Here is a 14,294-nt window from a genome sequence, read left to right as displayed (position 1 = left end):
CCTTTGATACAGAATTAATGTTTCAAACTGAATTTTAAAGAAAGCAATAATCTCTCTCTCTCTCTCTCTCTCTCTCTCTCTCTCTCTCTCTCTCTCTCTCTCTCTCTCTCAATATATATAATTTCACTGCTCAAGTAACCCGTAGTTTTTCAGGTATCCACGGCACTACGATACTACGAAAGTGATTATTAATTACCCCGAAGCCTTCATTGCCCTAAAACACACTTTCCTTGATTTTTCGAATCTGTTCATCTTGTATATTTATCATCATTATGAATAAATAATGACCCTGTCATGTTCCTGTCTCAGATTAAAACATACGCCGAAGCGTTGATTCACAGGGCATTTGTCGTCGTACTCGTCTTTACGGGTTTACATATAACTGTGGCGTATCTCATATTGAATATTCATTAAAAACGAGGCTGTCTCGATGCAAACCAGTGATTTTAAAAAAATAAACTGCATCTTTCAGTTTATCTACAATTTGTTTGAGTGAAATTGAGAAATACAGTGAGTTGGCATGGCATCTTTGCCTTATCACTTTGTCATTTGTCTATCGCGCAGACTCCACTATATCGCGTGCTCCATGGAAACCTCAATATGCACTGTGACCAACCAAACCTGAAACAACGTAAAGCAAACGGCGATACAAGCAAAGCTGTTGCGATCATCATTTTTTTTCGAGTACCTATGACGCAATAGACTTTATTTGTTATACATTTAAATTCTGAACTGAGTATAGCAACACAGACACCGTAAAATAGAAACAACTTGGCTGTGGGGAGATGTTGTATACAGTGTTGTGGACACGGGCCTGTGACAGGGTCTGAAATTTTCTCCTGTCTCACCATTGTATTTACAAGACTATACACAGCAATGTGAATACAGATCTGTGACAGGGTCAATAATTTTTGTTAATGCGTGTTCTTTGTGTCATCAAAAATTGGCCCATTTTTCTGAAAATAGACACCTCTGAAATCTGCCAAATGTTCAGACCCTGTAACAGGCCCCGTAAATTCGACAATGACACACCACTGTTTGTACACAAGTATTTCAGTCATGTGGTCACAGCACTGTCAGAAATAACATCACTGCATACATTCCTGTAATACCAGGTCTGATACAGACCTGTTCATACAACCCTGATATCTGACCTATTTTACAGGTCCCGAAACGGAGGTTATTACCTAGGGACTGTTATGACCAGACCCTGTCACAGGTTTTTACTGAAATCTACCTGTAGTTTTCTTGCTGTGTATACTCCTACCAACCGCACATCAATGAGAGAGTGTGATTGCACAACAATCACGCAACAAATGCAGAATTCTTGTTTGAGAATGCGCCTCGGGAACAGATATTCGGACTCTAAAATTCTTCAAATTATGTTCTGATCTACCACTTGTTGGGGGTGGGGCTCATTTTTAAGCTGTTGGAACAAGAAAAACATTGACCCTCTTAGTTTTCAGAAAAATCGAAATTTTTATTTTTCCCCATTTAGTTCAACTTACACCGGGATGGCGGCCATTTTGAATTTCAAATATCGGTAGATGTGGGTAATTTTTTCTCTGGTACCAATATTTGCTCGGTGACCCCGATCTTTATTCTTGATTTTGAAAGAGAATGGTTGAAAGGATGCACGAGGAAAATTGGAGCAAACATTTAAATCTTTCATTTCCGAGGCGCGAACTTCCATAAATAGATTAGAAATGATTATGTGCATGGGCTGGATTCTCGACCAAAGTCGATCTAAAATGAAAAATTATTGTTCATATGAAACGGAATAACATATGTCAATGCAAGAAAATGGAAGGAATCACGTACATGCTGATTCCCTCCAACACATATTTATGGTATGCCCCTCATTTTAAGATGACGACAATTTTTGCACTTGTCTCAAAGCGATCCGGTCGTAAAACCAACACCACTTTCATTTTACAGTATGGTAATCAAACCACATACATTTTTGCAGTGTATTTATTTAAAAGTTTGGAACAAAAAATATTATCAACTCGGGGCGATTAATGAAGTAGGAAAGAGCACTGTTGCAATAATTCAAATAACAGTGTACAGCTTGTCACAGACTTTAAAAGCCTTGTTCTGTCAATTACCGCCGGTTTTGCATTCAGCGTCGCGGCATGGGGTCCATTAATAGCTTGCCTGTGTGATGTGATCGAAGCAATGTCGGTTATCTCGCCTTAATTCCCATAAATTGATTAGATACAGACAGGTAATGTAATAGCAAAGATGACAAAGGTGTAGTTGGCATCTTGGGACATCAGGCAACAGTCATGAACAAAAGCCGTGAGGCAGAGGAGAAGGAATCTGTATCAATGAACCCCCCAAAAAGAATAAAATTAAAATATGCAAATAAAAAATAACAACTCATTCATGAGATATGTTGACAGCTGAAGAACGTGTCATAAACAACCATAATCTCCAAACAGATTTCTTGTTATGCCTGGGGCAGCTTCGTAAAATGGAAGTTCTGCATACATATACGACATGTTTCAATAGTGTGTAGACTTATTACAGTTTCGTTATCGCAACAGCTGTAGGATTTCGACAGGAAGAGTCGAGTAACTGAATGCAAGGCCTCTTATTATTCAATGTGCATCAGCAGTATTGTTCCATAGACGCTTGTTGCATGACACCAAGCATGATGGACTCTTCCGAAGATATGAGATGGCGCGATACTGCGAAAAGTACTTCAAAACTTTGTCATGCTTATACTTTATATCACTACGCGGCATGTTCTTCAGCACCTGTTGGTGAGACAACAATTATTGGTTGACGTTATGAAGTCATTGCCTCAATAACCGCAGCAAATCAAATTGACCGTGAATGCCTATAAAGATCGCTTGTACGCCTATACGAGACTTGCCCTGTACGCCTAAACCAATGGCAGCATTATTGAGTAAAACGGACTTATGATCATGATGATGGGAACCAAATATTTTTATTTTTTATATTTTTAAAGCCATTGTTGAAAAAGACGATTTTGAGGTGAGATTAGCCACCAGACAACGCCACCAACGACTCCAGGGCCTTGTAAGCAAAAAAGTGAAAGTATCAGTACATCGGCTATCAGGGTGTTCTTGAGAATGGGACAAGAAATCGTTATGAAATACATGAAAAAAAACCCCGTTAAAAACGCAAAGTTCAGAAAGAAACTTTTCTATCTTCGAGAATGCTGAAAAACAACCCAGCAGCAGATGTCGAAGTTGTCGGAAAGAAAAGCTGTGAACGAGGCTAGATAAGCGATAGCCGTGGGCCTGTTAATAGGAAAGTAACATTTAAAGGTGCAGGGGAACGAGGTTATAAATTGTTAAGAGAGTTGAGGTGCGTGTAGGTTACGTGTCCCGCAATAGAGTCTGTCGTCAGAAAATAGAATTAAATGGCTCCTCTTGGCCTCTAAAACCAAATCGTTTCAAACGGACAATGAACGACAGTTTTCGATAGTGTATTGCCACTTCTTCGATACATCAGGGATTTTTAGGTTTGGGTCTAGTCGATTTTCTCAAAATGAGAAAAAAAACTAACTCGGTAGACAGAAATCAACAATCGTGCGAAGAATTCACAAAAACCCCAAATGACATGTTTTAAGTCTTCGATCTCAGATCTATGCAATGTCTTTCATTCACAGTCTGCTTTGTGACCCCTGCGGATTTCTGTTCAACATTTCCAATATTGTACAAATTACAGGCCTATATTAGGTCGTCGGTGGAGATCCCTCTGGCAGCAGTGAGAGTTCGTCAAGGAGGATGGGGAGAATTTTGCTCGCGAATAACTTTTTCATACTCTTCTACCTCACGATTAAGGTTAAACATGATAACAAATTATCGTCGATCGAGGGGAAAATGGTACCAAATAGTAATGACATGTATCTGTTGTCGAAAGTGAAATGATTCCCGCCAAATCGCCATTTGTTTATCACATATTCTTTTCAAGGACAAATTCGATTATTTGACTATTTTATATGTAACAATGGGGACCCACTCTTCACTTAATTCCACTCAACATAAACCTCGCATTTGTCACAATCAAATCATGGAAGACGTTTGAGCACGACCCAAGGGAAAAGACACAATTCATTTGGCTTACAAAGTGTTGGGTTAATCAACATGCTGATTGCAAATTATGAGTTCGATATTCATGTTCGTTTATTTTCAATCTTGCATGTATAAATCCTCAGTCGAAATATTCGGTATGAAGGGTTTTAATATGGTATTTGTCGATTTTGAGAAAAATCTCCCGGGAGGGGTGAGTCACCTTCTTGGCATGGAACGCGAATGGAGCTATTTTCAGGATCAAATTCGGAAATAAATATTGTTTTCGGGAGGGATCAGCCTTCCCTCGACCAGCGTGTGAGCATTTTCCTTAGGACACGTAATCGTTTGAGAAACGCCGCCAAAACCCCTGCACACTACAGATTATTTCATATTCTGTGCCATCCGTACTCCGCTTTCCTGGCAGATATTGAACCCCTCGACGTCTTCTGGCTATAATTAAGGCAACTTTAATAAAACTCAAAGAGCGCCGCGTTCAAGTTTCGGATTGATCGTAATGTAATAATACCCCGGATGCAATTCGCTTCTGTTAGATGAAATTTTAATGATGCGAACATGGTAGGATGGCTTCCTAAGAAAATACAGTCATTGAAGAATTTGTGATATCCGAATCCTCCTTTTTGTTGGTTTTCCTCGAATTTTCCCTTTTCTCAAGCCTCGGAACCGGAAACGGGAACCAGGGACACGTGTGGAGCTGACTTGCATAGTGTACCGAGGCATAAGCATTGCTTTGCTAAAGATAAGCCGCTTTCAATTCGCCCCACACAAATTCTACCATTTAGAATTGTTTCAGTCCAGTTCGTTATCAAATCAAATAGATTATATCATATCTCATACAATGTAATAAATCTTTTCGTTAAATGAAGATGAATTGTGTGGAAGAAAACATAACGTTAAGATTTGATGGTAGGCGCTTTAGGAAAACGAGAGTGAACGAGACAGATGACGTGAATGTATTTTCTGTCGTAGTGTACTTCCTACGGCAAAAGAATTTTGTGATTGCTCTGTCGGGGCAAGAGGTTTCATTTACTGCAGAACTTAGACTCTGGAACGAGGATGTTAATGGCACGCAAATGTTCGCACCCTGGGGACTACTATGCAACTTGAATATCATGACCTCATACTTGGTAGGAACAGAGCATAGCAACGAAATGTGAGCGCCGCCATTTTACCAATACCAGTCGACCCAATGAAATCCTGCTTGGAGCTGACGCTTCGAGACCGTTGAAAAGTCCATGAACAACACATTTACAGGCAGCTCTTTAAAATTTCATCGCAGTTCAAAATTACCGGTTTGATGCAGAGATAACAACTTATTTTAGAGTTTTACTGCATTTATCGAACACGCACTTCGTTCGCTTATGCCTGTACCACCAGACTTCACGACGCGCCGCGCTAGTCACATTTACAATAATGTAGTTCAAACACCTTTCACTCTATAAAACGGTCGCTACAGTAATTGTAAGTTTTTATTTTTCAATGGTCTATAACCATTTCCAAATAAATCCCACCCTTGTGAATTTACTTCAATCTCAGTGATTTACACGACGGCACTGAGACCCGCACGCGGGCTTACATTGTTGTTCACGCGTTCATATTTAGCGGCCTAAGGGGCTTATATCCACGGTGAACAGCAACATAAATACCGGATAATATTATTAATTCAAAATATTCAAGTCATCGGATTTTTTTCATCCCCAAGGGATCTTTGCTAAATTAATAAAATAAAACCGGGATAAACAAGGCTTTCTCTGTAGAGATGCTGTTTATCTCAGCGAGTATAGCAAAATTAATATTGTACTGCTAAATTTATCACGAAGACCGCACAACGGAAACGTCATGGCCGTGATCGTTGCAGGGTAAATATTTCTCGTGCCGCCTTGTCCTTTTTCATTTTCAAAAAATTGCCAACAACAAAAAAATGCAGTTTTATCTTACGTCATCTAATTCATTCATTTTTACATGAAGAATTAAATTCCTTCACTGCCAATGCGACTTCCTATCTGCATTTTTCAAGTTAAATATTGGTTAAAATTACGATTATTATTTATATAGTATGCCCTTTTTTATTTTTGAGATCATATTGTGCCATTACAGTGATACTTCCGTGACATTATTCGACAGCGATATTCAAAATATGCCTGAGGAAAACATCGAATTAATAAATTTGACTAGCCCAGCGGAAGTGATTCTGGGACAATGCAGGTTGCCGGGCCATTCATACCCTCCAGCGATGCGCGCCATCTTCTCGTCGACAATTCATCGGCGAGCAATAGGAACCTATAGCTTCCTCGAGAATTTGAAAGCGTTTCCATCTGTTGACTCGTAGTATACCAGACGACATCATGGCACAAGTTATGACAAGTACAGAAATTACTGACCTCAGCAACGATGAAGCATTTATTGTAAAGTACACTCATATTTCGGAACAATAATTCAAGTGATCAACGACCTGGGACTAACCGCAGCGAAATTCTCTGATGTGATTGGAAAAGGCGGGAAATGACATTCCCTTTCTGCATTTGATCCATTCGGTGAGAAAGAAAACAAAAATCAAGGGATCAATTTTATGGTATTCAAAACAATATCAAACACATGTTTCATCGATAATCATGTTGCATTAAGGCAAATCATTCGAGACCGGCGGGGCAGCAACTGTTACCAATTTACAATTCCCTAATAAAGTTCCTACCAAGACCTCCTAGGTTCTTACCGATGATGGTGTCAAGATCCCCTAGGCGCATCTTCTTTCGAGGGCCTTTAAAGTCACAAAATAACTAAGTATCAACTGTCGCAGGTGCGTAAGTGAATTAATGATTATGGCTTCCATTATCAAGCGACTGTATATCCCCGTGACTCGTCTTTCGTTGTTAGTTAGCGGGCATTTTCGGATTTAGCAACATTGCACGCGATAATTCTCATGCCTTGTACTTTCTTCACAGAGAGGGTCACTGATTGAAAACAACACTCTGTATTTGAGATGCTTGACTTAATTTTCCAGCTCGGGGTGTTAAAAAACGCTGTTTGGCTGAAAACCGCCTTCCTTCCGACCGTATCCGCAAATGTTACAACGTCCCCCGCGCTCAGTGGCATTGTACGGAAGCCTACATTGGGGCAACTGAAAAAAATGCAAATCTGTTACAAACCTATTTCCTAATATTTTTTCACATCAAAAAAGCTTACCAAAAACTAAAGCGAAGGCACCAGTGTCATTAGCGCTCATTGGAAAGCCTTTCCAATTCAAACAATAGTCAGGATTTTGCCAACCTCGTTCCAGGATCGCTCTACGGAACCAACGTTTGTTTAAATTCGAATAGTTGGTCTAAGCACATTGTACAAACAGAGTAATACTGCTAGAGTACACGAATATACGACTCATAAATCTCACCTGCTGTGGAAATCATGAATGTTTGCGCATGCGTAATAATAAGTAAATGAGGTGGCGAAATTCATATTTGTGATACATATTTTGGTCAATCTGTCCGTTATTTGGTTGGAAATATATAAGACATATTTAAAACCACTTCCGACGTTTATCATTTTTCTTCGGCAGTAGGAAGCATGTTCATGATGTAAACTTGTACACATTATCACGGGTGACATATTTTTCAATTCATGAATGCATGTAAAATTGTTAAATGACAAAAGGATGTTCTGACAATGTGATTAAAGAGGAACTATATGTATGAATCACTGCATAAAGACGCGCTTTGAAAGCATGCAGTGGATCACACACAACTGTCTTCTTCACATCAGCAACTGATGCTGAAAGGAACACTCGACTCCAATCCAAGTATCATTTCAAACCGAATCGTCACCATTCGTAGAGGCCATTGACCTTTTGCTTACGTATGCGCGCCCTCCTGTACTAAAGCAGTTGACAGGCACTTTATTAAAGCTTGACTCTGAGCGTTTAGAAGGTAGGTGTTTGGCCCCGGGGTGATGTTCCTTCCCTTGAATATACTTTCGAAAATTACTCGACGGCGAGTGAAAAAGGAAAGCCCGACGCGGAGATGTGGCAGTTAAACGCGTAAGTAGGTGTTACAATTGTCCAACTCGAACGTCGATCTCGTCTACTGCCGGGAGCTCTCCGATTCGAACGAGATTGCTCACACGTCAACAGTGTACAATAACCTTGACGGAGAACATTCCCAAAGAACATGATCGTGATTTGCGCAGAAAGTTGACAGTTCGCACTGCCTTGGTCATATAGTTCCCTTACAAGCATTAGCTTAGCTAACCATCAGTATTCTCCCCTCCTTCCCGTATTCGCGTAACTTTTCATCGACAACTATTAATATTTCCGAGATCAGGTCACACACACAGGGTTAGGTTGAGAAAAGCTGTTTAAATAAAAAAAGTTGCGCTATGTTGTTATTCGTATTCGAGCAATCAATCACGACATGCTGAACTGGTAAAGTTACATTAAATAAATTCAGTGTTTTGGGGATGATCCGAGGGATTATTGTTGTAACTTTTACTTAATCTCCCTGAAGTATTTTAAATGCATCACGTATATAAAATATGCATTGTTATTGTTGACAAAATAATTTGCGTGTGGACTACAGTACAGCACAGACAAATAGAAGAAACAGACTAGCAACGCGGCATGGCTTTTGTTTCATGGTCGTCTCGGTAGACAGTGGCCTTTTCATATTAAAATGAGCTTTACAGGTGTTAGATTTTTTTTGAGACCTTTGTTCGTGGTTGATAATTGCACGAGATTATGCAAAAAGTACGACGAGATGGCATCGTGCTGCCAGTCGCGTAGCAACCATATTTACTTTGTGAGCTCTCAGGGCAGTAACACTGCTTCACGCCAATCAAAACATAACACGCCCGCAGTTTCATAAACACGTCCTTCAATGACCAACTTTTAATAGACCATATGACTGACCGTAAACCATTGAGTAAAACCAGACAGTATCGATAGAAGATTTTCAAATTTGGTTGAAACACACTCATTATATATTCATAAAAATGTGAGAGGAATTTTTAAAATGGTAAAACTCACTTTCCCGAAGCTCAAAACTTTCCCGTTTTCGCCAGTATGCCGATTCCACTCGGCACCACATGACAATAATAACACAAACTTTGACGAACATACCCTCGCTTAAAAATTGGCGAAAATCCGGAAACTACCAAAGGGTGCATGGTCGGCACTCTTCGAAAAGCGAGGCGAGAGCTACCTGAGGCGAGGCGAACATGGATGACTTACATAACCGCTTCACGCCTTGAACAATACCCGTTGCCAGTCTGTTTCTATTCGTCTGTGAGTACAACTATCAACGATAACATTGAACACTACATGCATCCTGTATTGACAAAATAGACTCCTTTACTTAAACACGACTCTGGATTTTACCAACGGAATAGAAACACTGTACATAAGACGTTACAAGATAATGGAGCTTTAATCAAACGGAGGGGGCGAAGTCTTCCCCCAAATGTATTACTTTCGCGTAAGGATTTTAGTGATTAGTTCAACAGATTGTACGTATGTATGTATGTATGTATGTATGTATGTATGTATGTATGTATGTATGTATGTATGTATGTATGTATGTATGTATGTATGTATGTATGTATGTATGTATGTATGTATGTATGTATGTATGTATGTATGTATGTATGTATGTATGTATGTATGTATGTATGTATGTATCTATGTATCTATGTATCTATGTGGAAGTATGTAGGTGCGTGCGTATATGTGTGTCTATTTAATGCCTTCCTTAATTTAATGTACGAATTTATATATATATATATATATATATATATATATATATATTATATGTATATATATATATATATATATATATATATATATATATATATATATATATATATATATATATATATATATATATATATATATATAGCATATTAAATTAAGGAAGGCAAAAAAGAGTTTTGCCCATCCTAAATTATAATGGTTCATCCCGTATTTTCATCCAGCGGTATTACGCTCAAAGGAATTGTATAATACTTATTACTGTATATTAAAGATTCAATCTGCCTGCAATTAAGGGAAGATGAAATTCTTCAACGTAATCCTTCCTTGAAAGCTCTGATTCATTATCACTTGATATCAAAAGTGGTAACACGAATGAATATTGAATTTGCAGACGTTTCGCTCGGTAGTAAGAGCGTTTAAGACTGTCGACTGCACATACAAATATCCCAATCGCCTGGGCCTCGATCTCAGAAGTTTTATGAATGTTGTTTAATGAATTTGTCGGTTTCAAACGTGTTAAATGTTTGCGTGACTTGTTCTTTTGCTCGACTCATGTTGGTTTATCAATTCTTCATTCTTTTTGCTATCACTTTCAGTGAATGTACCGGAATTTATTTGCAATGGACAAAAGGCATAATTCCCCATTAGGTAAATTAAATCTTTTTCATTACCTTTGGGATATGTTCACATTTGTCTATCGTAAAAATTAGCCTACGACAGCTTACGACTAGGAAAGCGAGGGTTGGACCCACTATCCTTCAGGCGCGTCAAAAATTGCACAGAGGTGTCGAACCTTTCGAACCGGAAATTATCATGGCGACATGCCGGGTCACTGATGTCAAATCTTAAAACCCACCCTGGCCCTAACAAGTTACCATTGCGACAGACTTGTTTTACTGTCATCACTTGAAAACATCCCCGTAAAGCGAAGGAATGAAGCCATGAGTGGTAAGCATTTCAATAAAACATCAAGGTTCGTTTAAAAAAACTGCTCATTTAAAGCTGACAAAGGTCATTGGCATATTGAAAGCCTAAAAGTTAATATCATCAATGCCCTATTCCCCCCCCCCCAAGAAATCTCCTTCAGTTTGAGGCTCTGCAGGGTGTACGTGCATGTAAATATGAAAGCGATAAAAACCCAAACTTTTTGCCTTTGTATCATGTATAAGAATATTGTAAAAACGTTGTTGCACAAAAGAAGTAAAATAAACAGAAGTACGTTTGTCATTTTGAAAGATTCTTCGGTGTGTGTTCGGAATGCGGCATCCAATAAAATATTTACTGTTGTCATTAGAACCAGGAAATGGATGTACACAAGGTTTCCCCCTCGATGTGACAGCTGTCGGATCTTCGTTCAGATGTATTGACGAAATAGCTCATGATGTAACATGTGTGTGGCCTTTTGGCATCTTCTTTAGAACATTGGTTTTTTATGCGAGTTACTTACGCGACGCTAGAGCACCTTGTTCTGTTGTTCTGTTGGAAAACAGAGTTTAAAATGCCTGATACAGCTGTATATACATACAAAGCCATTGTTGAAGTTCGGCAACTCACGACTGGCTGCGCGCAGCGGTAACGCTCTCCCTCAAACTTGTCTGTCCGTTTTGCAAAGCTCGGAAATATAGCCGAGACACGAGAAAGGAGTGATATAAAAAGTTGGACGTTTGACAAAACAACGTGAAGAACATCTTAAGTGTATTATTCTCAAATCCACGGTTAACAGCATGGCCATTCAAGCACACAGCTAAAGTTCATATTTCGAAAACTCAGCAGGGCTCATTCTCCAACCACTATACAGAGAGCGGCAAGTCGACAACCCGCGCTCTGAAATTACTAAGGTCTACCTGACCCTGATGTAATGGTTGCATTACAAGTATTTTGTAAGCCTTATTGAGGAACAAATGTATACCATTGTCCCTAATCTGTCAGAAAAAAGCAGTCCCTAAAATACGCCAATTAATCTGAAAGCCTTCCCCAGCGACAACGCGCATTTTGGCGCAAAATGTTGCATTTCTAAGAGTTCGCTGTCGGTGATCACAAGGGAACCCTGCCACGTAGATATGATCGTCGGCGAAACACAAACGATCTAGCTTTTTCCCGGGGTTTAATGGTTTTAAACTGAGACGGAACACTTTTCTGTATTTTTTATCATGCCTTTGTTAGACAGGGCTCGGACGGGGTTTCAAACAGCGACGGTTGTTCGTGTAACATGTGTTGATGCAGCCGCGAGTTGTGTCAACCTCGCCCTTTCCTCCTTTCAGCTGAACATGTAGACACAGTGCAACCTGCCTTGCAGAGATCTTTGCCTGAAAGGGCGACTGCACTGGGAATTTAAGGACGCATTTACGGTTGAGCCATACAAAACGGACGAGTTAACAGACCGGAGATAACACTAACTTCTCTTCAAGAGATAAGTTGGATGGGAGTAAACCCTACATCTTTGGTTTTTTGAATAATAGAGTCAGTTTCTGTCATCCTGGACTGGTAGGACAAATGTTTATGTGAACCTTTATCTTGAACGTGACCATCAAAGGGAAAGTTGTATTAATTTTACACATTTTTATTTCGTTAGTTTAAGATCCCGATGAACGTTTATATCTTTGCAATATTTTTTTCGCGCTCAGAAACACAGAAGTGCTTTCTGAAATGACGGAGTTTGAGGAAAGTTTACAGCATTTCAGACGTTCTAATGAAAAACTTTCCTTTGTTCATATGGCATGAGTAGATAGATCTGAGAAAACGAATCAGACGTGCAGAAATACACACAGAAGGGAAGGCGGAAGGTCACAAAGGCAGACACAAGGAGTCAGATGGACTCGGAATAGAGACAGAAAACGAGAGAGAGAGAGAGAGAGAGAGAGAGAGAGAGAGTGTGAGGGAGAGAGAGAGAGAGAGAGAGAGAGAGAGAGAGAGAGAGAGAGAGAGAGAGAGAGCGTGTGTGGGCGCGCGCGCGTGTGTTGGAGGAAACAGAGTCAGAGTTAGACTGAGAGACACACAGACAGAGAAACAGAGAGGGCACGAATAAACAAATTCACTGCAAACAAAACGTTTCAGCTCAGACACGACTGCCCACTCGATTAGTCCTGCAGTTGACGATTACTGGCGTCGATTATTATCCGTTATTTGCCGTATGCACGAAATCGAAGACTATATGTTACTATCGTATCCATGGCGACGCCACCATTCGGTAATCTGTAAAGTGTCGGTTTTTTACCCGGGATACCCCTCATCGGTGTCCCGGATTACCTTAAATTGATAATAATCTTCGAGTAAAGTAGGAATTCTCAATGAAAGTGCACAATCGCCCTATACTCCCAGAGCTCGCTGCAAAAAGTGAAATGCGACGGAAAAAAAGGGACGATGATGTTACTTTCTGGAGAGAATTTGATCCCGAAGAAGATTAGTACGAGATATGTTTTACTCTTTCAGCGCTTGTACTTCTGAGCCTGATAATGTCCACTGAAAAGTTACCGAAAGCCAAGCTGTGTAAGCCGTAATACTCGACCGACAGTAAGATTGAAACGGGAGCACGATAAAATGATACTCCCGCGAAAAGCTTAAAGGTGATACCACGGTCGCTATCGACGGCTTTTTATTTCTACGTATCTATAGCGGGGTTAGTCACTCCGTAAGCGCATTAAAGTTTGTTTGTTTTGTTGGTTCTCTTTCTTGCGAGCAGAACAGATGAACATCAGCCCCTTGACTTTTCGAATTTTTCTAAACTCTTCGGGCTTCCCGTTGCATTTCTGATGGCCTTCAGCCTGACCTTTAGAACCTTTTTATAGGGGGAATTACGTTCAGACTCGCAATGATGAAACCGATTTCAACCATCGGGCCAGTGGGTTTATGGCATGTGATAACAGGTTGGCGTGCGCTGAACGAACAAAGGAAAAAATCCCGGTGTGATCAACGGTTCCGCGCGTTGCATGGAGTGGCAAAGCATCATCACAGAAACAGTGTGGGTACCTGATTTCAGATGGAGCACTCTTCTACCAGGAGCCGTGGTCCCTACACCACGTGGCGGAGAATTCTCATCACGGCGAGCGGAGCAAGCAGTGGTAAAGTTATTACGCGCACTTAGACAACGTAAGCTGCGCTGATGCATCTCGTATTCGGGAGAGCTCCGAAGGGGATGTAGCGTTCCCTTCCAAACCAGTGAAGTTCACGGCCACTTACCTCTCGCACCTGGTAAATGTTGAATCAGCTGAAAAAGTTCATCACTGGTAGCGGCTCCTTCTGCCGTCCTCCTCTTACCTCTGTACCAACGTCTCCTCCACAGTCGCTGAAAGTACAGCGGAACAACAAAACCAGTATGAGTCTCACTATTCAAATCTACCTTGAGGCAAGCGGCTTTTGTCATTCAAAACTCCCCATTCATCGCTAAGAAGATCGTTGTCATGGAAATGAAAACGAGATGGATCGAATCGGATGCAATTACGCCGCGGATAGGTTCACCGAAACGACGAGATCTTCAATTAAAATTGAATTGT

General features: G+C 40.2%; 1 protein-coding gene across 2 annotated transcripts in view; it reads right to left on the bottom strand.

Annotated features, from left to right (window-relative positions):
• LOC139123024 (netrin receptor UNC5C-like) overlaps nucleotides 1-14,294 on the bottom strand; it is a 199,722-nt gene that overhangs the window by 135,815 nt on the left and 49,613 nt on the right. For both annotated transcript variants that reach the window (XM_070688968.1, XM_070688965.1), the window contains one exon: nucleotides 13,981-14,086. The gene's annotated coding sequence lies outside the window, so the exon portion shown is untranslated. Of the gene's footprint in view, nucleotides 1-13,980; nucleotides 14,087-14,294 lie in introns of those variants that run through there.

This window comes from Ptychodera flava, chromosome 22, assembly GCF_041260155.1.
Source record: "Ptychodera flava strain L36383 chromosome 22, AS_Pfla_20210202, whole genome shotgun sequence".
In the NCBI taxonomy this organism is placed as follows: domain Eukaryota; kingdom Metazoa; phylum Hemichordata; class Enteropneusta; family Ptychoderidae; genus Ptychodera; species Ptychodera flava.
This window is presented reverse-complemented; position numbering and strand designations above follow the sequence as displayed.